The sequence below is a fragment of the Lynx canadensis genome, chromosome C1 (assembly GCF_007474595.2).
Source record: "Lynx canadensis isolate LIC74 chromosome C1, mLynCan4.pri.v2, whole genome shotgun sequence".
Classification (NCBI taxonomy): Eukaryota; Metazoa; Chordata; class Mammalia; order Carnivora; family Felidae; genus Lynx; species Lynx canadensis.
Window position 1 is genome coordinate 130,577,262 of NC_044310.1, and position 27,013 is coordinate 130,604,274.

A 27,013-nucleotide genomic window follows, 5' to 3' on the forward strand; every position below is an offset into this window, starting at 1 on the left:
ATCTGTGGGCCCAACTTCACATGCTGCTTGTTGCTGTAAATAAAGTTTTATTGGAATATAATCCTGCTCTTTCCTATGGCTATTTTCGTGCTGCAGTGGCAGAGTTCAGTAGTTGCAAAACAGACTGTGTGGCCTAAAATATTCTCTATCTGGCCCTTTACCAAAAGTTTGCTAACCTGGTTCTAGATCGTTGTCTCATCGTCATAACTGGGAATGTCCCAGAATTGAGAACTCATATTGGTAGTCACAGGCTTGCATATTGACTTAGGTTGCTGGATGTAACATTGTGCTTCTCAAAGGTGGATATGAATACGAGTTATGCAGTGTAAGGATAGAATGATCAACTTTTTTTGGAGAAGGGAGTCCACTGCTATAGAGTAGCTTCTTGAGGACACAAAGGGTCTGATCTAAAGGCTTGGGCTTTGGATTTTACTGTGCAAGTTCTTGGGCCTTCTGACACCCTGCACCGTGAGCCTTTACCTCCAGAATTAGTTTAAGAGTCTCTTATAGGCATATACTTATTTATCCTCCCGTCTCTCAAGGGAGTAAGGGAAGTTTTAATTGTTCTCTCTTCTGCTTTTATATAAATTTGTGTGAAATTCTGTTCAGACTTTGCAGTCACTTTTACATGAAAAGCAGCAAAATATGCTACCTCAAAATATGTCTTTTTGGCATAAGGATTATTTTGAGGTGATTATTTTTGAGAAAAAGCAAACATAGGAGATTCTCTGAAAATGTAGTAGTAGTTACCCTTTTGTAAAGGAAATTTACATATATAAGGGAGACTTCTATTTTAAGAGTGTCTCCCTCTCTATACCAGGCAGGGAAGGATGACTAAATGAACAGAAACTTTCTCAATGGAGAAAGCATGCATTTAAATCTAAATAACAAAACTTACTCTTGGTTACTGTTTTTCCCGTTAAATTGCAGTAACTGGTCTCCCTAGTCCCCAACATCTTTCTTTTGTCTTTAGTCAAAGATAGCGTTTAAGGTGATGGCTTGGGCCACTTCTGGGAACTTACTCATTTTTCCTGGATTTCTCCACTGTACACATGAAATACACATATTATTAACCTTCTGTTTGTTTTTCTCTTGTTAATCTTTTATTATGGGGGGTCTTAGCCAAGAACCTAGAAGGGTAGAGGGAAAATTATTCCCTATGATACACACTAACTTATATGCATGGAACTCTAGTAATGCTCACACAATATTAAAATAATGTGTTCTCTCTCTCTGTCTCTTTCATTCTACTTTAAGATGGAGTGGTCTTTTCCTAGAACTGTTTTATTTTCCTCATGGTAGGGATCTGGCTAAAATGCATACTCTTCTTGTAGATTTAGTGTGGCACCCAAGATTCTGCATTTCTAACAAGCATCCAGGTGATGCTGATGCTGATGCTGATGCTCCAAGAACCACACTTCTGAGTTGCCAAATGGAAATAAGAATTATGTGTTAGATTTTCTAAAATTAAAGTAGATTTAGCTTTTAAAATCCCATTTCTATTTACAGTCACTTACAAATTAAAATATAGTCTTTGTTGGTTAATGTAGGGGAGAAGAAATAAATTTCCCTCCACCCCACTGAGTTCTCAGCTGGGAACCCTGTAACAAAAAGACTAATAAGAGAAACACAAATCAAAGTTTATTAACATGTATACATGATGTATACATGCAAGAAAGCCAAGGAAAACTAAGGAACTCTGAGAAGTGGCTTAGAATTCAGGCTTAAAGGGGCGCCTGGGTGGCTCAGTTGGTTGAGCGTCAGACTTGGGCTCAGGTCATGCTCTCACAGTTCGAGAGTTCAAGCCCTGCATTGGACTCACTGCTGTCAGCACAGAGCCTGCTTGGGATCCTCTGTCCTTCATTCTCTCTGCCCTTCCACAGCTCAGACTCTGTCTCTCTCTCTCTCTCAAGAGTAAATAGGGGTGCCTGGGTGGCTCAGTCAGTTGACCATCCAACTCTTGATTTCTGCTCAGGTCATAATCTAATGGTTTGTGAGATCAAGCCCCAAGTGGGGCTCTGAGCTGACAGTGAGGGACTTGCTTGAGATTCTCTCTCTCCCTCTCTCTGCCCCTCCCCGGCTTGTGCTCTCTTTCTCTTTCTCAAAATAAATAAATAAACTTTAAAAATTAGTTAATCAATTACTTTTTTTTTTAATGTTTATTTTTGAGAGAGATTGAGCACAAGTGGGGGAGGGGGAGAGAGAGAGGGACACAGAATCTGAAGCAGGCTCCAGGCTCTGAGCTGTCATTATAGATGCCGATGTGGGGCTCAAACCCACAAGCCATGAGATCATGACCTGAGCCAAAGTCGGACGTTTAACCGACTGAGCCACCCAGGTGCCTGTAATTAAATTTTTGAAAAATAATTCAGGCTTAAATTCCATCTTCAACTAAAGGCAAAAGAGAGAAGGGTGTAGAGGAGGCCAGTTATGGGGAAATGACCAGGAAAAACATAATAAACAAATGTAAGATTTATTATGCAGATTTAAGTTCATGCCTTCTTCACTGATGAGTTTTTTGACTTAATCATCTTCTTCCTGGTACAGAGAGGGAGACGCCCCTACTAAAGGAAATTTCATAGATATATCTATATATATACATATATATATATTTCCTTACAAAAAGGAACCTCAACTCTGTTTTCAGACCTTTTCCCATGTCTGCTGTTTCTCAAAATAGCTAAAAATATCCTTATGCCAAAAAGGTGTATTTTGGGTTAGCATATTCTGTCACTCCTCTGTAAAAATTGAGTCAAACACATAGCTCTCCTTTTCTTTCTTTGTGTCACAGTGCTTTTACTTCTGAGGTGTAGGGGGGATTTACGTGTCTTAGGTATTGTTTGCATGCCTTTTCTCTATACCCTGATGGCATCTATTGAATGGTTTGGTTTAGTTTTCCTCTATTATGTTCTCAGAAGCTTGGCTTCTGCTGCTGACTCTGGCCCTTGCAACACAGCCAGTTGTTTGGTCCATCCCATCAAAGTCCTCTTTATCCCAGGCTTGAAATCTCTGTTTCATCTGGCCTAGTTCAAAACTTCTGAACCTGATAAACACTCTAGCTGTTTACCCTCCCTGATTACACAGTTTGGGACTTTAGAAGGCTTTTCTTGAAATCAACAAATTATTCCTGATATATATGCATGGCTTCTCCAAACCTCTTACAGTGTCCTGGACTACGATGGAAGGCAGGGGGTGCTGTAAGGCAAAAGCTTACTAGTCCCCAGGCCATTATAAGCCCATCTATGGTCTCTCTCATGACCATCCCTCACCTGAGACTCACCTAGGATGGAGTCATGACGTGTTTTCCTTTCAGAGACATTGCTTACCCTTATGGTCCCTGTTTTACTATTTTTTTTCTATTTTGTTCAGCATTATTTTTGCAGTAATTTTGATTCTTTTGAAAATCATTGCATGAAAATGTTACTCATTTTAATACTGATTTTTTTGGTGCCCCTTAAGTTTTGCACCTAATGCAAGTGTCTTGCTCACCTCACTCTAATCCCAGCCATACCACCTCGTCCCATTTTCACTTTTGTCCCCACATAGTTCGCATAATGAACTATATCCCCATAGCACTTAAATTAATAGGCATCATCGTTATCCAGACTCATTATGGGTGATCTTACTACTCTGCCTCCTTTAGAGCTAGGTTTTTTTTTTTTTTTTTTGTCTCTCAAAAGCCTTTTTCTCATTTAGTAAACAAAAAAGAAAAAGAAAATCCCTAATGTCTAGCCCTGTGAATTAAACGTATTGACTTTCATAACTGTTGTTTTCTGACAGGAGTTTAAAAAAATGTATTTGACAACTCAACTGACTTTGTTGTTGTTGTTGTAGTTGTTGCTATTGCTATTATTGTTTGCCACCTGCATCCACTATTCCGGTATGTATACTGTGAACTAAGGCCAAGATTTTTTTCCCAGTGAATAAAAACACAGTTAACAGTTCAAAACATTACCTTACTATGATTTACAATAATATCTAAGGTAAGGTTAGACTAAGTAGAAAATGGAGTGGTTGGTCAGTATCTAGCTGCCACAGTGGAGATGAGCAGATAAAGTACCTTTTTAAAAAAGACAGGATAAAGATTTAGTTGACTATAGGCTTTTCTGAAGGTAGAAATTGTTTTTCCTATATTTTGGCAGATAAGGGAGAGTTAATACGTATTTGGTAAATAAGTATAAGATCATAGGTGGCATTTTAATGATGTCATTATTTATTTTCTACTTATTATATTTCTCAGCAACTCAAAAAAATTGACAATAAGAAAAATCAATTGTGAAGATACATGCTTTTTACTAATTCTTTTATGCAAAGGGCATTGATTGCCCAAAAACTGTAGAAATGAAAACATTTTTTAAAGTGAGAAATTTATATTCAGGCCTCATTGCAAAATAACAACAAAAAAAAAGAAGAAGAAGAATGGAAGTGGGAAGAGAAGAAGCAGAAGGCCAAAGAGGGAAAATAAACCTTCTGAATTGATATAGAAAAGAGATAATAAACTGGACAGAAATCATAAAAGTCCTGCTGTATATGGAATAACTTGATGCCAGTTCTGGAGGCAGGAAGAATCATATGCAGTCTGCACTAGATATGTGGGAGGCAAAACAGTCTTCTGGGAGCTATGAGGTTAAGGAAATAACTGTGCATAAGGCACAGTGACAACTGACCTCTTGCTCATTGAAAGAAATCAGCATGAAGGAGGATTTTGGAGAATGTCCTGAATTTCACACTATGTTCTTCAAATAGCTAGTAGCTTATTTTTATGAGAGCCCTGAGACATACTTTCAATGATCATTTATCCAGACAGTTGAGTTTCTTTAATGAAATAACATTACTCCTTTGGGAAAAGGATTTGAGGACAGGGAACAATCAGGCCTCCTAGCAACTCCCACTATGCAAGGTGTTCCTTGAGAGCTGGCTGGCACTCGGAGCAGAAATGAAGCAATTACCCTTACATCATGATGCACTGTTGAGAGGTAGGGATTTCTTTAAGATATTTCCGTATACATCCACCTCTCCCACCCCTCAGGTTCATCTAGATGAACAGAAGATAAGTTAATCTGAGAAGCTAATGATGGCGGTGATGATGATGATGATGATGATGATGATGATGGTGAACAAGGCATTCGTTGTTTTAACTATATTTTAATACCATGTTATCAATTTTCTGCCCGAAAAGGAGTATTTAACAATGTTTACTCAGTGTGACTAACTCCTGATATGGTTAGTCTTCCTTTCCTATTTTAGGCAAGAATTTTCATATTTTTCAGTTATACATTATTTACTTAGTGCTATACCATTTAACTACTCAGAGCACCCCCTCCATCTCTAACATCTTCATTTTTTTCCTTAACATGATGAATGAATTCAGAATCAGACAGTAGATGGTGCTATTATTTCAAAGACTGTGCAATCTCAAAGACTTCTAGATTATTTTAAGGCTACCGAATCAAGAGAGAGAAAAGTGTGGAAACTTGACATAGTTTTCTGGTTCGCAAAGGTTATGGAGTGGGAAGCTATTTTTATGTAGTGACCTATTCTGTCCCTTTTGGGGGGGTAAAATAGCAATCAAAGATTTCCTTAGTAATTAATAAATTCTGGCTCCCTAGAAAAGAAAAACCGTACCCACATTTAATTTTCTCCTCCGAAGCAGCAACAGTCACAGATGCTGTTGCTCATACCAACTGCCATTACAGACAGAAAGCAATTCACAAGCGCTCAGCAATGCAGAAGATATTAAAATGTAAAACACATGAATGTGAAGTTTCCTTTAAAAATACTGAAAAAAAGAGTTTTCTAATATAAAGCAATTTATATGTAAAACATCTGTAATCACAAAAGCACCTTAAATACAATATTCAAATGCAAGCAATAAAATCCTGTATCTGACAATGATAAATCAACATATTAAAAGCTTGCCTCTACTGGCAGCAGATGCTCTTTGAAAGAGAATTGGTAACAGATGCACACCATAGAGGGGGTTCAGACAGTGGTGACACAGGAACAGGGCTGAGTGGAGCCAGCGCCACACTGTTGGATCATGGAACCTGCAGCTAAAGCACAATTGCTGTTGAGGTTCCTAAAGAGCAACACTACAAGTTGTCTCTTTAAAACTGAAACTTAATGGCCATTGATGGGGACTCTTTACCTGTCTCAGTGGCAAAGGGTTAGGTTATTCTCATTTTTCAAGCCCAAAAGAAACATATGGTGAGAAGCTGTCTCAAGGGTGATTCACATCCTCTACCTAAATTTGCAACTCAGAACATCTAAAGGTAAAGAAAAATTTAAACCACTGACTGGTGATATTGTGAAAGTAACGACAAACACTGACATTTGAAATATATGGACAATTAATTGCGTTGTTTTTAATCCATGTGATTTTTGCATGTTAGGATCAGCCATATTTTCAAACATGCATTTCTAAGAAATTTCAAACTGCCTTTTAAATGGTATCTCTTTTAACCCTTGACCTCCTAATAGGGTAATTTTGAATTAAATATGTGGTTTTTCAGGCACACAGACCAATGGAATAGAATACAGAACACAGAATTGGACCCACAAATGTATGGCCAGCTAATCTTTGACAAAGCAGGAAAGAGCAGGAAAACAGCAGGAAAAAAGACAAGTCTCTTTAGCAAATGGTGCTGGAAGAGCTGGACAGCAATATGCAGAAGAAGGAAACTAGACCACTGTCTTACACCAGTCACAAAAATAACTCAAAATGGATGAAAGACCTAAATGTCAGAAGGGAAACCATGAAAACCCTAGAGGAGAAAATAGGCAATAACCTCTTTGACTTCAGCCACAGCAATTTCTTGCTCAACACATCCCCAAAGGCAAGACAATTAAAAGCAAAAATGAACTACTGGTGCCTCATCAAGATAAAAAGCTTCTGCACTGCAAAGGAAACAATCAGCAAAACTAAAAGGTAACTAACAGAATGGGAAAAGATACTTGCAAATGACATATCGGATAAAGGGTTAGTATCCAAAATCTACAAAGAACTTACCAAACTCAACACCTGAAAAACAAATTTTCCAGTGAGGAAACGGGTAGAAGACATGAATAGACACTTTTCCAAAGAAGACATCCAGATGGCCAACAGACACATGAAAAGATGCTCAACATCACTCATCAGGGAAATACAAATCAAAACCACACTGAGATACCACCTCACACTGGTCAGAGTGGCTAAAATGAACAACTCAGAAACTACAGATGCTGGCGAGGATGTGGAGACATGAGAACCCTCTTGTACTGTTGGTGGGAATGCAAACTGGTGCAGCCACTCTGGAGAACAGTGTGGAGGTTCCTCAAAAAATTAAAAACAGACCTACCCTATGGCCCAGCAATAGCACTGCTAGGAATTTATCCAAGGGATACAGGAGTGCTGATGCACAGGGGTACTTGTACCCCAATGTTTATAGCAGCAACAATAGCCAAATTATGAAAGACCCTAGATGTCCATCAACTGATGAATGGATAAACAAGATATGGTTTATATATACAATGGAATACCACTTGGCAATGAGAAAGAATGAAATCCTGCCATTTGCAGCAATATGGATGGAACTGGAAGGTATTATACTGAGTGAAATAAGTCAGACAGAGAAGAACAGATATCATGTGTTTTCACTCATATGTAAAACTTAACAGAAGACCCATGGGGAAAGGGAAAGGGAAAAAATAGCTATAAACAGAGAGGGAGGGAGACAAACCATAAGAGACTCTTAAATATAGAGAACAAACTGGGGTTGATGGGGGGTCAGGGGGAGAGGGGAAAGTGGGTGATGGGCATTGAGGAGGGAACTTGTAGGGATGAGCACTGGGTGTTGTATGTAAGTGACGAACCACAGGAATCTACCCCAAAAACCAAGAGCACACTTTACACACTGTATGTTAGCCAATTTGACAATAAAGTATATTTAAAAATTTTTTTAATTAAAATGTGGTTTTTAATCGTTGATTAACAATTCTGTTTCTGCTCTATCAGCATTGCTCATCTCACATGTCCACACCTCCTAACTTTGACTCTTCTAGATTTGATGAGTAATGTAAAAAATAAGTAGCATGCAGTTTTTAGTAGGCCTTTCAAAAAGTTACTAAAACTGCTTTTATTCAATATCTAATACACTTACTTGTCCCCTGTAGGACCCATGTGTGCAGGACCCCGCCTTCTGAGAAATCCCATAAGAAGATCATGGCTGGATTAGGTGCTCTGGTCCACAGTCCCAGCTGAGGATAGGCAGTCATCCTAGCTCAGGTGCCAAAATGAGTGAAAAACCTCCAAAGAATTCACGTCCGCAGATGTTGAATCATCCCAGCTATTTAGATCAGTCCAGCTGAGCCTCTATTGTGACCTCTTGGAACACGTGACCCACAGAATCACTGAGCGTAAGTTGTGGGTTGGTTTGTTACTTGGTAATTGACAACTAGAACAATAGAGTTATCATTTGCAGTAGCATTGTCAGTTGTAAATTGTCAAGATGTTCAGGGGAGTATGTTTGGTTTTAGACATTTTCACTATTTCGTGCCTCCTAATTGGTTTCTTGCCTTCATTCTCTCCTCCCTCCATCCAACCAAGTTACCTAACTGACATACATCCCTGATATGTCACTCTGCACTTCCCCCTCTCCCCAAGTGTTATCCTCCCTTCCCCTTGCCTGTTGTCCATACTCCTTAGATGGATATTTGCTGACCTTTATTCTCTGCAACCTACAAATACACATTTATTTCCAACTAGTTCTACAAGCTTTACTAAATCCTTTGGATTTCATGAGACAAGAACTAGAAGAATCTTCACAGTTATTTTCAAACTGCACGTCCACTCTTGCAAGGGTCTACTTCCAGACTAAGCACCCTCTGGAGAATCACTGCTTTAGTTCTCCAGTGTTGTTGACGGACTTATGGTTATTCTTAAAATATAATGAAGGGCATTAAGAGTAATTAAGCACCTCCAAACTTTCGTGTTATAGACGTTGTTTCTCAATATTTTTGTTTTTCTTATCTTTACTATGTAGGATTCTGTTCTCTGGAGCTTTCTCTTAGTTTGCCTGAGTCACATTCCTTTCCTGTTTGGTAGCAATTATATTCTTTCTCCCTAGTGGTCCCCCTAGGATTTAGAGATGATACTCCTAGATATCATATATTGACCACCCAATAAATGCCATGTATTTTGCTCAGTTCCTTACATACATTATGTCATGTGTCACTCTATTTTCTCAAATGTTTTCTATACCAACCATCTGGAATTTCCATGTCTTATTCTTCTCTGTTGTTTATCCTTTTATCATTATTGTTTCTTAGAATGCTCAATATGACCTCTGAATAACAAAGAATTTTTTGGCTGTAGATGTGTTTAGAAAACTTTTTTTTTAATTTAACTTTGTTGCAGCTGGTAAAGCTAAGGTGCTGTATCTACAGAAGATAAAATACTGTAAAAGAGAAAATGTTTAAAGAGATGATTTCATATGGGATAAATACAGAAATAATAGGGAGGAGCATTCATACTTTTATTAATGAATAACATCTCAAAAAAAGTCGGGGGAGGAAACCTGGGGTTTTAGAGAAGCAGATAAACAAGGGAGCCATCCTGCTAGTCTTATGGGAGTCAGGAAGATGGGTGGGGGTGAGTCTTTGAGGAAAGGTAGAGGTAGATCTTATCTGGGAATTTAAAAGGGCGGGGTTGTTTTTGAGGTCAGGTGTTAATTGGAACACAAAAGAGTAGAAGCACCAGGCTCAGATATGGTTCAACATTGTCTCAGGGAATGGGGATGGGAGAATCCACAAAGTTAAAACACATAACTGGGAAGGAATTCTGATGGGGTAGAAAAGATCTAAACAAGTATAGAGCTATAATGACAAATTATGGCTGGAGGAAGATGTGATTTTAATTGTAGAAATTAGACTGGGGAGAATATGTTTCTAATACTCTGAGCTTAATTTTCTCCAGCCTCAACCCTCAACTCCCAATTGGGGATATGCGGTTATGGCCTCCTGATAACATGAAAAACCTCTGAAATGGGAGATAGAGCAAATGAAGAAAACAAGAGGAGAAATGACATAGAAAATTCTGAAAATGTCCTTTGAACGTGATTGCGTTGGAAATTGTTATTAAAATTCCTATAAATGAGACTAGGACTACAAAGACAAATGGAAACATGATTCTGGCCTTAAAGTACTAATAAAAGTTTGAATGTAATTTCCAGAAAACAGTCTGTACAGCGATTATTCCCTAAGCTCTCTTTCAACTTAACACTGAGCTAAGACATCACACAGAGTCCTACTTAATGTCAGCTAACCCTTGCATTACTTATAGCTAACTGCTAATTAACAAGGCCTCCAGACTACCAGAAAACAGAACCTGCCTCACAAAATCAGTGGGTCCTGGTCCTTGAGGAAAACACATGAGAAATGGAATTTAACTTCCAGTACTCACCCCATCCCACTATGACCAGCATTCTGCATAAAATGGTCATGTGACAATTTATATGTCAAGCTTTGGACAAGTATGACAAAGTAATTACTTGAGAATGCCATTGTGTAATTGTACAAAACACTGGGAGAGTGTACAAGACCATCCACTAGATGTTTCCTACTAGATATGCATTTCTAGTTTAGCTGATTAATCTTCTCCTATCACAAATACTTCATTTTTACTACATCTTTCTCACTGATTTCCCCTTCTTTCTCTCTCTCCCATCTCTCTCTCGCCCCCTAGCTCTCTAATGCTTTCTCCTGCTCTCTCTCTCCATCCCCACCTTCCTTGCTCAATCTCATGTGCTCTCTCCATACCCCTCTCTCTCTTTCTTACACACATATACACACTTTAAGTGTTTCAGAGACTTTTACTAAGACCAGTTTATTCTTAATGGCATCAACTTCGCATCTAACTTACCATCGATGAAGGAAACTGAACTACAGTCTAATGAAATGCTTTGTTCAAGATAACTTGGTGACACATCTACAACTAGAATCCAGAGTTATAAATTACTACTGCTAAGTAAAGAGTTAAAACTATACATATTAAATGAATACATGACAGAAGGAAGTGAGTAAAGTGGTAAGTGGATAATCTCTATCCATAAAGATAAAATTTAGGGAAAAGAATTATTTATTTGGTATTATTGAGTGCTTAATGATGAGGGAAAAAGGATGGCTACTGAGGAAATATCCAGTTGTGTTGATTGCTTCCACTTAATTATTAATTGTGAGATCTGTTTACTATTTTAATAATGAAAATAGTATATGCCTTTTTATAATTTATGTAAAATGTAAGTACAGTGGAATTAGCTCTATTGAAACTTAAGATAGACTTAGTTTTCATGGCAAAACAAAACTGCTCTGTCAGAGTATACTCTATCTCAGCATGTATTTACTACCATTTTCAAACTTCAAAATCAGTTCTAAAATGTAGAAAAAAACTATTTTTTGACACATAAACTAGGTTATATAATCAGGGAATTTTATTGTTAATCTCAAATACACTAAGGATATACAAATATAGAAATATTCCATCTTAGATATAAATATATATGGATAAATATTATGAAATATCTTTAAATTTTATTCTCTGAAACTTCCATAGCAGTTTCTCAAAATTGATACATTTGAAAAAATAATTTATAGTGAATTATTAATCAGAATAATATAAGATTTCCAGGTAGAGATTAACTATAGTCATTCTTAAAGTGCTTTTAAAATCACAACTGTTTCATTGGCAACCAATTCCTAGCATGGATCTTTGTCACCTTGCCAAAAACAATTTTTCTACTGTTCAAATGTATTCATGATTTTTAAAAAAGTTATTCAATTTTATTCAACACAGTATGCACTATGATGGGGTCAAAAGTGTATGAATGTCAGAAGAGACTTAACTAGGTCTTGGAAGATGGAAAAAAAAAGGTGTGATAGACAATTATGAGAAGGGCTAAGAGAATAAAACCCTATATGAGAATAATGTAAATAAAATTAGTAAGATGGAAAAGTAGGTATAATTTCAGGGATAATTTAAGCACTCTGATGACTGAAGTTAGGTAGGTAGGGAGGTTTTGGTGACCTGACTAAAAAAAAGAGCCTTCAGGGGTGCCTGGGTGGCTCAGTCAGTTGGGTGTCCAACATAGGTTCAGGTCATATCTTGCAGTCAGTGGGTTCTAATCCCACGTGGGGCTCTGTGCTGACAGCTCAGAGTCTGGAGCCTGCTTCAGATTCTGTGTCTCCCTCTCTCTCTGCCCCTCCCTGCTCATGCTCTGTCTCTCTCTCAAAAATAAATAAACTGTAAAAAAATTAAAAAAAAAAACAGCCTTCAGTGCCAGTTTGATTTTGTATTTCACTCTCTGTGTAATAGCAGACAATGTAGGCACGTGACACAGGAATTTGTCAACTTCACTCTTTGTTTATGAAAGGAAGTGTGATGGTGCTATGAATCATATCATATTGAAAAACAAGAGACTGGAAGTCAATACACCAATTAGGAAACTATTCTAATAGTCCTGGCACATAGTTCAGGACCGCTGGTTCAGCAGTTTTGGGAGTAGAAGAGAGATCATGAAAACAAGTGGCATGGCTGACACAGAAGCGATAGAGTTTAAGAAGTGAATTATTACTCAAAACTGAGTGAGAGGAGAAAAAGAACCTTGGTAAAGGAAGTGATGAGGTCAGTTCTGGCTATGACTGTGTTGCTGACAGCATAGTTGTACTGAGATATTTAGAAATTAGCTAAGAATTGAGGCTTGAGGACATGGACTTGGGAGTTGTGGTAGAAGGTGTTCAATAATTTTATGGATTAAAATCATAAATACATCAACTAGAAGACCACTCATTATCTCTAAGGAACATGATCAGTTGAGGAGAACCAGGGGAAACCAGACACTGTGGTGTGGTTGAGTATATTGTAAAACCATGGTGGAACAGATATGCTTGTTTTAAAATACCAGCAACAGAGAGCACCTGAGTGGCTCAGTCTGTTAAGCATCTGATTTCATCTCAGGTCACAATCTTGAGGTTCGTGAGTTTGAGCCCTGAGTTGGGGTCTGTGCTGACAGCTGAGAGTCTGGAGCCTGCTTTGGACTCTGTCTCCCTCTCTCTGCCCCTTCCCTGCTCATGCTCAGTCTATCAGAAAATTGAATAAACATTAAATTTTTTTTTTTAAATACCAGCAATAAAAAGGAAGGTAGTTTGGAAGTGAAATAAAATCAGGGTAAGGAATATTTTAGCATAGACTAGTCAGATTGTGTCTTAGCCCAAAGAATAAAGAGCTTATGGAGGATAAATTGAAGAAAAATGAAAAAAAAAAAAAAGCTTGGTAGAAAATACAGAGAGTTCTGGGTTCAAGTTCTACCTGCAACATTTGCTGACTTCATTTGATTTGTCTCTTCTGTTTTACCAACCTCAAAGAATCAGTTTAACCAGATGAAAATCCACTTAGTTAACTGAAATGGTCTCTAAAAATGCAGGGAAATATAGCAATCAATTTGCAGAAAATTGAGAATAAGGGCATGAGGCAAGCATAAATCAAACAGTTCTTCTCCCTGCTGTGTTTGCATATACCATTTTCAGACCAGCTATTTTTAAGGGAACTTCAATTTGGTTTTGAAATCATTCTAATGGAGAACCATGCAGAATTTTAGCTCTAAAAAGAAAATGACACATAGTAGAGAAATAGAAAGCTTGAATAACCCAAATAAATTATTTCTGTTGATGAGATTGTTTTAGGATGGTCTCTCCTGGGTAAGTGGATTGGCTTCCTGCTCAAGCCCTGAGTTTGCCACTGTGCTCTTTATAATCCATTGCACACTGTGATTCTCCCATGAAGAGTTAGAGCAAGCTTGTTTATTAGATTATATCTGAGTGTGTTCTGATGATGCAGTGGTGTTCAAACTCTGTTCCTCAGCATTTGAGGTTACCACAGGAGGGATTCAGAGGCATTTGATTAGTATGAAAGATTTTATGAAAGTGTCCAAGAAAGTGTTCTAGAAGGCAGAACTCCCAAAGCCCTGTCCTTACTTCAGTAAGACTAACTCCACCAGTATTTGTTAAAATACTAGGGGAAGGGCAGGGAAGGGGAGGTGGAGGAGAGAAGGAGAGGAGGGAAAGTAGAGGAAAGAGGGAGGGGAAGAAGGAGAGAGAGGGGAGGGGAGGGGAGGGAGGGAAGAAAGAAAGAAAGAAAGAAAGAAAGAAAGAAAGAAAGAAAGAAAGAAATGAAGGAGAGGAAGGAAGGAAGGGAGGAAGGACGAAGGAAGGAGGAAGGAAGGAAGAGGAAGGAGAAGAGGAAGAAGGAGGAAGGAAAAAAAAGAAAAAAGAAAGAAAAGAAAATAAAGGAAAAGAAAAAAAGGAAAGACAGAAAAAGAGAAAGAAAGGAAAAGAAAAGACAGACAGAAGAAAGAAAGAAAAAAAAGGAAGGAAGAGGATGGAAGAAAACAGGCAAGAAGGAAAGAAAGAAGGAAAGAAAAGAAAGAAAAAAAAGAAAGAAAAAGAAAGAAAAAAAAGAAAAAAAAAAAAAAGAAAGAAAGAAAAAAAAAAAAAAAAAAAAAAAGAAAAAAGAAAAGAAGAAGAAAAATAATTAGGAAAACAATTGAAAAAAGAATGTGATGTCAAAGAAGATGCAAGATAACATGTTTAAAAATACAGAAACATTTTCAAAATAAATGAAATTGAATAAATTTATATTACATGACTTTAATGCTATTAATGCTAAATAAAACAACAACAATAGAAATTAGGGGATAAAGAAGCATGGGAAATGTTTGGAAGTCCTACTGGGAAGAATGGAATGGGGCTTAATTTGAGGTTAATATTAGAATTGGCTAATGGCAAGGCTGCCCAGAACTGGTCACTTATTACATGAGTTATAATCATTCTAAAGTTTTCCCCTCACTTCATTCTGAAAGTAGATTATAAGTAGAATAATAATGGAAAAAAACACAGTAAGTGTGTTCCATATGAAAATAACTTGTACAAAAAGCTTATGCTCTCAGTCATATTATTGGACTCCATAAAATAATGAAAATGATTTGGACAATTCTTTGATATTCAAAAGGGGAAGATATTAGCTTTTCATTTAAATGTCCTTGTCCTCATCTGTTATGAGATTTTTAAGAAGAAATGACTTTTCTGTTAATATTGAAAATAATTAAGATCCGGCACTGTTGTTGAAATACTGGGTTAATTTCAAAATACTTAGTTTCAGGGTGCCTTGGTGGCTTCATGGCTTGAGTGTCTGACTGTTGGTCTTGGCTCAGGTCATGATCTCATGGTTTATGGGTTTGAGCCCTGCATCGGGCTCTGTGCTGACAGTGTGGAGTCTGCTTGAGATTCTGTCTTTTACTCTCTCTGTCCCTCCCCTGCTTGTTCTCTGTATCTTTCTCAAACTAGTTAAAAAAAAAAAAAAAGAAGTTTCATACATTGGTTTGGATCTTTGAATGCATGGGAGGCTCAAAGTGCCCACATCTGGACTTCAGTCTCCAAGACTTTGGGTCCTACCTTTATCACTTTTAGTGTGTGCACACAGGTAAGGTACAAAAAATTGCAGTTTTCTTATCTGTAATATGGAAACTTTTTTAAATGTTTATTTATTCTTGAGCAAAAGAGACAGAGAGAAAGAACAAGTGGGGGGAAGGGCAGGGAGAGAGGCGGAAAGAGGATCCAAAATAGGTTATACACTGACAGCAGACAGCCCAACGTGGGGCTTGAACTCACAAACTGCAAGATCATGACCTGAGCCAAATTCTGATGCTCAACTGACTGAGCCATCCAGGTACCCCTGTAACATGGGAATTTAAAGTACCAAATTTATAAGAGTTTGTGAGCACTAAATAAAAAGCTCTATTTAATGAGTAATTCATGCCTCTTAGTAAGTGCTACATAAGAGTTGAGTATTATTAAAAATACCATTATCATTTGTGATGTGGGATCATACTTTCAACATTTTAACCTTCAACTCTCAACATTAACAATTCTCTCCAGACCTGATACTTCAATGCCTTTAAGCTTGTCTCCCATTTAAAAAGATAATACCAGAATGCAAGTTTCAAGGAAGGGATTTTTGCTCCATTTAATTCACTGCTCTGGAATCAGGGCTTAGAATAGTACCAAATATATCACAGACTCTTAATAAATATTTCTGAATAAATTTATACAATTTTAATGCTTTATAATGAAAGGTGAGAACACAGTTGGATTGACATGATTCTTTCTATGTCTGTCTTTTTGTTATCAGAAATAGGAAAAAAATGCATTACTTACAATCACACTAGTTAAATGATGGGTTAGCTAAACAATGGATTATCCTGTTAGATAAAATTAATGCCTGTGCCAAGATAGAAAATAAAAATGGGGAGTCAAGATAGAAATACTGTTTTAATTGTCTGAACAAGTACTAATGAAATAGTTTAGTTCAACACATTTGCTAATACAGAAAACATGACACTTTGCCTCCAAGAGACTTGGGAGGTCACATGTATAAATGAAGATGTGGAAATAATTCTAATGGGGAAAAACAAATCACTGGAATTTCTGTGTTATGGCTATTTAGGAATCACCAAAGGAGCCATTCTGCACTTGATTGTCATTTATGCTAATACTAAGTAAAAATGTTTTTAATCTTAACTAATACAGTATTTATACTGACATTGTTTCAATTCCCCTTCTATTTCCCAAAGAGAAATACTTGCCACGGTAGGATTCAGTCAGGAGAAGAACAAAAAGGCCTGGTGTAAAATTTCAGTGATGTGGATGGACACATCTTGGGATAATTATATTCTGCCTGTCCAAAGTTTTAATGACTATTTGAAATGGGGAAAAGAAAAACCTTGTCTTATTCAAAATTTTGAGTAATAGGACTCTGTATAGTTATGTCTTTTCTGTGTTTCACTTATCAGAAAAAAAAAAAAAAGACTCAACTACAATTGGTTAAAACCAAAAAAAAAAAAAAAAAAAAAAAAAAAAAAAAGAGCTTTCAAAAGCTTTTCTTTTTTCCTCTCCAGCACATCAAAATTCATCTAGATGACAGATAATAGGACTGTTATCATGGTACAGGCTATTGCATTGCCTTCAGCTACTGCATTTTTTTTTTTCTGTTCCCCTTGGATTGTTTAAGAAGCAAAGCAATCATTTCAATGGAAAGAGTTCATTGGAGGAAGGCAAAGTTACACAGAAGGATCAATATTCCAAGTGGCAAAGAAACTTGGTCATGTGAATCTCATTAAAATATATCACTATCATCAAATCAGCCATTGTGAGAGCCTTAGGTACATTTTCAAAAAGGATCTTATACTTGGCAGATGTTACTTTTCCTTCTCGATGGGTCTACTAACCTTAAGTCACCATCACTTAAATACTATCCTGAAATCCATCATTTCTTTTAGGTGCTCACAGCTAAAATCTGAACACTATCTGAAGAATGAAGAGAAAATAAACCAAGTTCTGAAATAAAAATTAAGCTAGTTGATAATCAGCTTGATTCTCCAAAGATGACTCATGCAAATATGAGGACAAAAGTCTGGGGAGAAACTCTATCTTCATCCCATCAACTAGTATCAGAGTAAATAGGATTTCTGAGTGGGGAGCATAGAAGTGGTTCATATCCACAGAGAAATTGTCCTTGGTAAAAGAATAAAAGAAAGGTATAACTAGGTAAAGGCTCATGGAATAAATTCAGAGAATTTCATAATTCTCTCTACTCCTGAGTAGGGCTGTATGAATGCTGGGCAGACTATTGGTATAAACCATCTCACTCCTAAGTTCTAGCTTGAACAGACCATCTTTCTCTGCTCCCCACTATTTCCCCGATGATCTTTTGTGTAAGGCAGTGGTTCTAACCATGAATGTATTAGACTCCCTTAGGAAGCTTAAAAAATTTACCAATGTCCTGGCTTCAGCCCTGCAGATCCTGATTTAATTGTTTTGGACTGGAGCCAGGCATTGGTTCTTTTACAGAGTGCCCTGGGTGATGTCAATGTGCAGCATGGAATGAGAAACATTGGTTTGCACACTAATATCTTTTACTAACCCCACTTGTCACCTCACATCTGTAGTTAAACTAGCTCCATCCCCCCTTTTGTGGAAAGGAGTCCTTAAAAGAAGATCAAAGATAAGTGTTTAACCCTTATTTTACATTACCATCTGATATGTAGTATGGTAGCTTTCACATCTGTCCAAAACCTATCATTATGCAGAGTCATAAACTTTGTCCAAGGCACTTCTTTCTATTGCTTGCCCATGTTCTTCCTCTCTCCACTACCTCCTGCTCATTGTGCCTTCTTGTTGTGCCTCACGTTCTGTGATTCTTCTTCCTCCATCTGGATTCGCTCCCTTGACCATGACCCATACCACTGGATAACACATTGTGTTTCCATCTGTCCAAGTCTTTTTTTTTTTTTTTTTTCCTCCTACATGGGAGCTTGTAAATTGCTCTGGTGATTACACTTTGAGGCCTGAAAATTTTGATACATCTAGGTGTGAGTTATCTGTTCTTCCTCAAGTAATGATTTATCACAAAGAAGTGAAAATTTCAAGTACCTTAGTAGGTCACTAGAAGAGGAATTTTAGCCTAGTGAAGCGCTTCCCAAAATTGATTCTCCAGAGTCAATTCCCCCAAATGATTCTGAAGAGATTAAAAAATTGTGGTAAAATAAGTTGGTTAAAGGCTAAATTCTATGTCCTTGATTTGAAGAATTTATGTATATAATAATATATTAAAAGCTGTGAAATTTTCTTAAATAGGCTTGTTTTTACTTTGCTTTGTATAGTGTTTTCCAAAATTGCCTGACCTCATGATGCCTATTTTCCTTATAAAACGTTCTCTTGTCACATTGTGTATAAAATTACTCATCAATAAATAGTCTCCATTTCCTTTGGGGGCTCCATCTGGAAGACTTGAGAATAGATTCAAATCATGTAATAGTACCCAGAGTTCATTCGTGAAAGATCAACAGTGGGAAAACAGAATAATGTAGTGAATATATAATTATATATTATATCATCCTATGTAGTCTTATAATTAATGTATGTATTCTGTGTATGTGTGTGAAAAAGAGTTACTATGTTATGTATATGTGTATATAAAGGAGATACTGAATATTTGTTAAAAATCTCACCATATCAAGTCTTTATTTAATCATAAAGTAGGTATAATTATAATTTATAATCTGTATCATGTAGAATCACTTTATAGAAAAGTAATCTTAGACTTTGAACGATTTGGGAACATATCCAAGATAATACAAACTAAAACATCAAGAATCTGGAAATCAAAATCTTGTCCAATTCCAGGCACATTTTTAACTATTACGCTATGGTGAAAGTATAGGGTGAAAGTTTTACAGTAAAGAATTGTCCCATCTTATTGCACAGCACTTTGGATCCCTTTCCTTATCGCTATAAAAAGTTTATCTTATTTCAAATATTAATATATTTTTATTCTTATTTGTACCAGAAGCAGATTATTTACAACAACAAATTTAAAATAAAGAAAATTCTGCTACACTTATTACAGGCAGGCACCCAAGTTAATTTTAAACTTTTTAGCAGGCAATGCAAAAAGACAAATAAAATCCAATGTATAATCCATTGCATCTAAAACATAAAAACAGAGTTAATTAACACAAGCAAATTTTCTGGATACTGAGATAAAATATTTTTGTTTCTCAAGGTTATTTATATTCACACTGTGAACAATATCCTCATTCTATGTTTCATTGGGTTGTATCTTATCAAGCTATTTTTTTTCTTTTTGTTTTTGTTTTTTGTTTTTGTTTTTTGGTTTTTGGTTTTTTGTTCTGTTTGTTTTGTTTTAATGTAGGGCAAGGGTAATGTACCAAAGCCTGATTCAGTAATGGCTGACCAGCCAGGCAGCGTGGTGGCATTAGTACCAGCGGGAGGGAGGGTGCAGAAGTACTGCCATGTAACTCAGGTGCTCAGTTCTCTGTTGGTCTCTGCTAAATTCAAGAATGGGTTTTTTTTAAAGATCTAAGGGAATGGATGGACTGTGATACTTTCAAGCAATTCTTCATAAATATTGTTTCTCTCAATCCAATGAAGCTTTTGATAGTTATTGAGCAGCAGAGAGTTCCAGGTTATATCTTTAGTATATACTTGGACAATCTATTATCTGACAGATAAAATCTGACCATCAAGCATCTGTCTTGCTAGGTATCTCTATGAGGTCTCTTTTAACTCTCTCCCCAGAACTACCTCCTCCGCATTATATTTAAAAAAAAAAAAAGAGCACCTTCTTTTTTTTCTTTTCCAACAGTCTTTCCTGAGGAAACTAGACAGCTTCAAAATGTTAGTATTCCTAAACTGTCAGTTCAAGGTAGTTTTCTGTAGTCTTCATCTTTTGTTCTTGTTTGTTTTCTTGCCACAAAGTAGAAAGGGGTTAGGTAGTAATAAGGGAGGCCATGATATAGCCATTTATTACCCTTCTGGAACTGCTCCAAAGTGCCCCTCCACATTAACCCCAGAAAAGGTGCTGATCTTTTCTTTGGCCATTCACCATATGGTGTGATTTGAACCACATGGCTGAAACAAAGAAAAGCTCATTGTAATTCCCTCTGGGAAATCTTTGTGACCACATACTCTGGCACATGGCCGTGGGTCTTGTACTTGGCACAAGCAGCAAGTAAAGAATCCTCTTCCACTATGAGCCCTGAAACTCATTTCCATGTCTGGAATTGGATCAATTAAGTCACTGAGATTAAATAATTATATGCTTTAAAGAGCTATTTGCTGAGTTAAAACATGCTCATCATGCCCATGAGGAAAAGGTGCCCATCATATCCATCACTCAGGTTTCTGGACTTTGTCTAAAACAGCAAATTGTGGAGATTCAAGACACTAAAATATTGGTGGTGGATATTCCTAGTCGAACTCAACCAGAGCCTATCATTGAGTGTGTGTGTGTGTGTGTGTGTGTGTGTGTGTAGGTGGTTGGGGGTGGGGTGAGGTGGGATGAAGGAGTGGGGAGAAAAGTTAGTTGATGGTATTTATCCTGCTTGTTTTCTCCTAGAAATTCTAAAATTGGCCAGCTTCCTTTTACAGAGACATAGAGCCAAAAACAAAACTATCTAATTTCCTGATTTCTGTAGTTGAAAAGATAAACAAGTTTTCTGGCTTCCAATCCTCTTCCATCAAATACTGAGAAGAGCTGTGTAAAGTCGGATCATTGCATGTTAATTGAGCTTTTTTCTCTGAAAATCCCTGCCATAGATGCTTTCGAGAGCATTAACGAAATAGGCTCTATCTTCAGAAAGCTTTAGCACTATTTATAAAATCTATTTTTTAGAGAACTTCAGTGCTAGATAGAAGGAAGAGTGGATGAAGAGAACAGAGGAGAAGGGATGATCAGAGGATAGTTTATATTTGGGAAAAAAAGCTCTCTGCATGTGGTGCCATTGTTGATGATGACAAAATCCAGGTTGCAATGCTGTGAGCTGGTGACTGGGTTGCAGTTGAGGGAACAATCCTTTCTAAGGAGGTCAAGAGATCTACTTGTTAGATCATTTGCTTCAGTGTTGAAGTTTCTAAAACTGATGGCATGATTGTGTGGGAAAGAAGACATTTATCCAAGTGAACAAGGGAGAGGAGACAGACATAACAAAAACAGAGAGAGAGAACACTGGTAAAATCTGATGATATGTTAAAAAAAAAAAACAAAAAAAAACCCCAAAACCTAAAATTGGTGAAATGGGAGGAGAATTTATTTAGGTGTAAAAACTGGGGAGGGGGCATAAAACCCATTAGCCTAAGGTGCTAAAGTGAGGTGCGTTAAGTGAGTATGGAAAGGAACAAAAAGCAGGAGGACCTGGAACCTCAGGACATGGCCCTGTTAACTAGAAAAGAGGTTTTTGGAAAAGAGGGGGATGGAGAAATCTGTGAATCACAGACCCTGAATCCCATAGGACATGGGAGTCAGGGTGTGGGAGGAGAGGAGAGAACAGGAGATGGTTCATAGTAGAATATATTCACAGTCATATGGGAACAAATGTCTGTGTCAGGAAGATCCATGGTTGCTGGCATGAAAGGAGAGGTTTGTTATTAATAATGTAATGGAACTCAGACCTGGACTTTTAGTAAAAGCAAGAAGAGACAAGATTTCCTTGAGACCGGATGGTACTCTAGTCTGGCAGTGCTGGAGGGTTGCCAAAATATAAAAGGCAACAGCCCGCGGTGGGGAGGACAGGTAACAGCCAGTGAAGGGCATCTGTTCTTCCCAGCTACTATAGCAAAGGGCACAGTTATCCTTGGTAAATTTACTATAGCCACCTATCTTTAAAACTGATTAATGCATAGGTGTCATATAAAAATAGTATCATCACAACCATCAACGTTAATCATAAGTACTACATATTAAGTGCTATGTACTTTGCATGCAATATTTTCTTAATGCTAACAACAATAGCCGTGATGTTAGATACTACAATATTAATTTGCAGTGAGATAATTTTAGCTCTTTGAGGCCAGGGCCATTAAAACATGAAACCAGATATCTATCCAGGGTTTTCCAGCTTCAGAAGAAATAATCTTTCCAAACTTTCCAAATTGATTCCTGCCTTATGGCTGAAGTCAATTTCTCATGAAATCTCTTTGTCACTGTACATTGGTAGTTCTCAAAATGTTGTCCCAGAACCAGCAGGACCGACATCACCTGTGAATTTGTTAGATGGTCAGACTCTTTGTTTGCTCCAGACCTACTGAATCAGAGAATCTTGGAGTGAAACTCAGAAACGTGCATTTTAACAAGTCCTCTGATTCGCAGACATGCTAAATTTTGAGAACTACCGTTTAGTCATAAATTTGTGTAGAATGCACAGGGCACATAGTTAATTCTACATCTTCCCCTTTTTGTGTGTGCACAGAATTTGAGCAATAGCTCAGTATAGTAACAGCATGCAATTCTAAATTTCAGCTTTGCAGTAAAATCTCGTGAGAGACATTGTTTGGAAAATGGTCCCTCAACTTTTCATCGCTGTGTTAGACATACCCCAAGCTTCAAAAATCTATCCAACCAGGGGTCAGGTCTTAAAGAATCACAGGTCGACTTCATCTTTGGCGATCCTGTCAGGTATTTCTCATGATATTTCATCCATTCTTTGACCTCTATTTTCAAGTTATTTTCTCTTTCGTGCCTCCAAAGACTTAAATCTGTTTCTACGTTTCTTTTTGCCTAAAGGAAAGGTGTATTCAAGGCTACAGTTTATTTTAGCAAGGAGCCTCAGGAAATCTTAGCAGAAAAAGGTCATCACGTCATTACCTGCTATCAGATGTTGGTGCGCTGATATGAAAGTTTAGGCACTAACTTGATAAGCAGTGATATTACTGGCAAACACTCGCTGGTAGATAGCAGTGAGAAATTTATTCTGTGAAATAACTTTGCTGAAATAGGGTTTTAAAGGTTCTGACTTGAATGATTAAACATTTTTAAAAATGACACTGCGCCTAGTATAGGGTGAAGCATCAAAGAATGTAAATCGTACAGTGAAGGTATGAATTCATTCAAGAATCAGGAATTCAGACTACATTCTGAGAAGAGAAGGCACAAGTGTAACACATCCTATGATCGCAGGTGTATCTGGAGACGTGATCAATATCTTGGAGTAGTAAACACATTAAAAAGATGACTGTCAATCAAAAATAATTTTCCTCGTATTATCAGTACCCAATAAGTGTTTATGCTTGTTGCTGGTAACAGTAAGGATACATTCTTAGACAACATTTGATTTTATTTATCAATGGAAATATTGAGAATTTTCTTGAGTTACTGAGTTCTGGGTCATTTATTTGTTGCTTATATTCCCAGGTGTAGGGATTCTACACCTACAGATATACAGTACATTTTGAAGAGTTCTAATTATTTTGATTTCTCAAAAATTAACTGGAATAGTGAATACACAAAATTCATGAAGGGAAGTATGCCTCATGACACTAACTTTCATCTTTTCTGGGGTCCCTCTAACTCTCTGGACCACAGTCTTCCCCTGCAAAATGGAAAAATAATAAGATAACTGAATGTACAGGGTACTGGTTTCTAATTCAGTTTGGGGTTTCCTGTGGAAAATGATCATACCGGGCATTGTTTTTTGTTTTTTTTTTTAATAGAAGAGAATTAAACTGATAATTGCTTTAATTAAAAAATTAACTTGCTATCTGTCTATGACCTTAGAATGTCTATAAGACCTCAAATGGGGACAAGATACTCTTTCTCTACACAGGACAAAGGGCTTTATGAAGTACTTTCTGTATGAGCTCTGGGCTTTTACTGCCATCAGAAAAGGAGTCAGGCAACTATTATTATACTGAATATGTACTTAGGAAGCAATTAGAACTGTGTTATACCATGTATCATCTCATTTAATATTACCTATGAAATATAAAGGAAATAATATACAACTACATTACATTTACATTACAATTACAACTACATCACAACAGTAGAAGTAAGCAAATGTTGTGCATTTTATTATTTTTTATACTTTTTTTCATGTGGAAAAACAAACAAGTTCCTTAGGAAAAAGATTTAAAGCACTAGGCAATTGCACAGTGTTTGTAATTACCTAGTCTTTCATAGGCTCGGTTCCAAGGGGTGCTGTTAGATAAAAACTATATTGTAACACCCATCTACTTTATTCATTGAAAGCCAACTATCTCAAAATCAAAAGGTAATCACTATATAAAATAGGTCATACAGTCGCTAAGCCCATTTTATGGATAAAAAGACAAAACTTCATAGACGTGAAATAACAGGCACAAGGCACAGCTAGTAAGCACCTGGATACGACTTAGGGCAGGCTGGCTGTGAGTCTGTGCTTTTACATCTACTGCTGAGGCCCTTTAAGTATATACTTGGGGATATATTAATGATGTTGGACCTACACCATTTTTAGAATGTATTTTTTTTTCTTTTACCTTAAAAACTGGAATAATCTTCATAGTCTTCGTCTTTAATAAAGTTCCGTATTTTTATTTTATTTATTTATTTAAAAAAATTTTTTGTAACGTTTATTTATTTTTGACACAGAGAGAGACAGAGCATGAGCAGGGGAGGGTCAGAGAGAGAGAGAGACACACAGAATCCGAAGCAGGCTCCAGGCTCTGAGCTGTCAGCACAGAGCCTGATGCAGGGCTCAAACTCACAGACTGTGAGATCATGACCCAAGCCGAAGTCGGACGCTCAACCGACTGAGCCACCCAGGCGCCCCTTATTTATTTATTTATTTATTTATTTATTTATTAGATGTTTATTTATTTTTGAGAGAGAGAAAGAGTGAGAGAGATATCAGGGAGGGTCAGAGAGAGAGGGAGAGGGAAAATTCCAAGTAGGCTCCGAGCTTGTCAGCACAGAGCCCAATGCAGGGCTTGAACTCGTGAACTGTCGTGAGATCATGACCTGAGCCGAAATCAAGAGCCAGAAGCTTAACCCACTGAGTCACCTAGGCGCCCCAAAATTCTGTATTTTTAAATTGTATCTACTTTGTAATGAACGGGAAGCTAACTTTATCTTGTCTTAGAAACATTAATGAAGCCATGCACTAACTTAAAATATGCAAGAATATCTAATAAACAATATGCATACACCTCGGTGTGACTGTTTCGTACTATGATTTAAAAAAGAAAGATTATTTCCATGATTTAGATGCAAATATAAATTCATTATTTGGGCCCTTGTCCTAATAATAGTTCCTAAGTAGCTTGAGAATAACATGTGTTTACAAAGACATTTGCATATTTGGAAAGAACATGGAGATGGTAGAGAAGAAGAGGCAAACTGAAAAAATAAAATTGAAAGTAATCAAGATATACAAGCTTACTAATTGAAATGTAACTGAATTAAAGAACTGTGCTTGAAACCAAGGTAAATGGAAGTCCCTTGGGAAGCTGGCACTCTCTTGGGCAACATGACCTGCATTGAATAGGAATTCTGACTAGAGAACATGTCTTACCTCCCACCAACTTTCTGATCTTTGAATTTCTTCTTGATTTGATAGCTTTTTTTTTAAAAATGGGGTTCTGTTCCATCATGTAATAGAATATTTAAGTTTCAGTGGAGTCCTGAGTAACCTCAGTGAGACATAGGTAATTATGGAATCCTTTTGAAATAGCAGTTGCTAACAATTTATCCAGGTCCTTAGTATCAACCTGGAGCCCTGAATATGTACCAGTGGATGCATGACCCCTGATCTAATCAGTTTCAAATTTTCCTTTGTAGCTTCATAACTGGTTTTTGATAATTCCTAATGTACTTCTCCTTCATTACTGACTACAAACCTTTATTCAGAATCCTATACAATTGCTTCTTAAAATACCATCAAAGACTAATTCTCTGGAACCTGAACTTTTATGGTCACAGAGTACTGTAAAAAATTAAGTTCACTAAAAACTGTGACCGAACTTAGACTGAATTTTATTGCAGCACAGCTGGATCAATGAATATTGAATGGAAATTTGCATAGGGAAAAAATAGCACAACTACACCAACCTTTTTCAGAAATAGAGTTTGAAATAGTGCAACTGATTTCAAGAAGAGGTTTATGGTCACATTTGTGGTCGTGCAGTTATCAAGTGCAGAGCTGCCCATGCTTTATCAATTAACAGTATGTCCATTCTCCAAGGACAGACTTCTGGGAAGCCTTCTGTGATCACATTAGTTCCCAGTGATTTCTCTCCTCACTAAACTCTAGAGTCACTCTCTGAATCACACTGCTCAATTGTATTTACTTGCTGCTTTACTTCATTCTATGTGTTCAGTCTCATTTAATCAACAGAATTGTAAGCTCTTCAAGGGCAGAGACCAGACCTAGTTTGCATATTCCCCCAGGTTTTTAGCACAAGTGTCTGCTATGAAATATTTTGTTGAAGGATTCACTGAATCAAGTGCCATGTTATTACTCACTTTGGTATCTAGATGACATTTGAGCAGGGAGAGATAGGCCCCAAAGAGGAAAGAGAGATTTGTCTCAACAGAACTGGCCAAACAATTTGAGTCAAATTGAGTCAAACATTGAGTCAGATCGATAAGCAT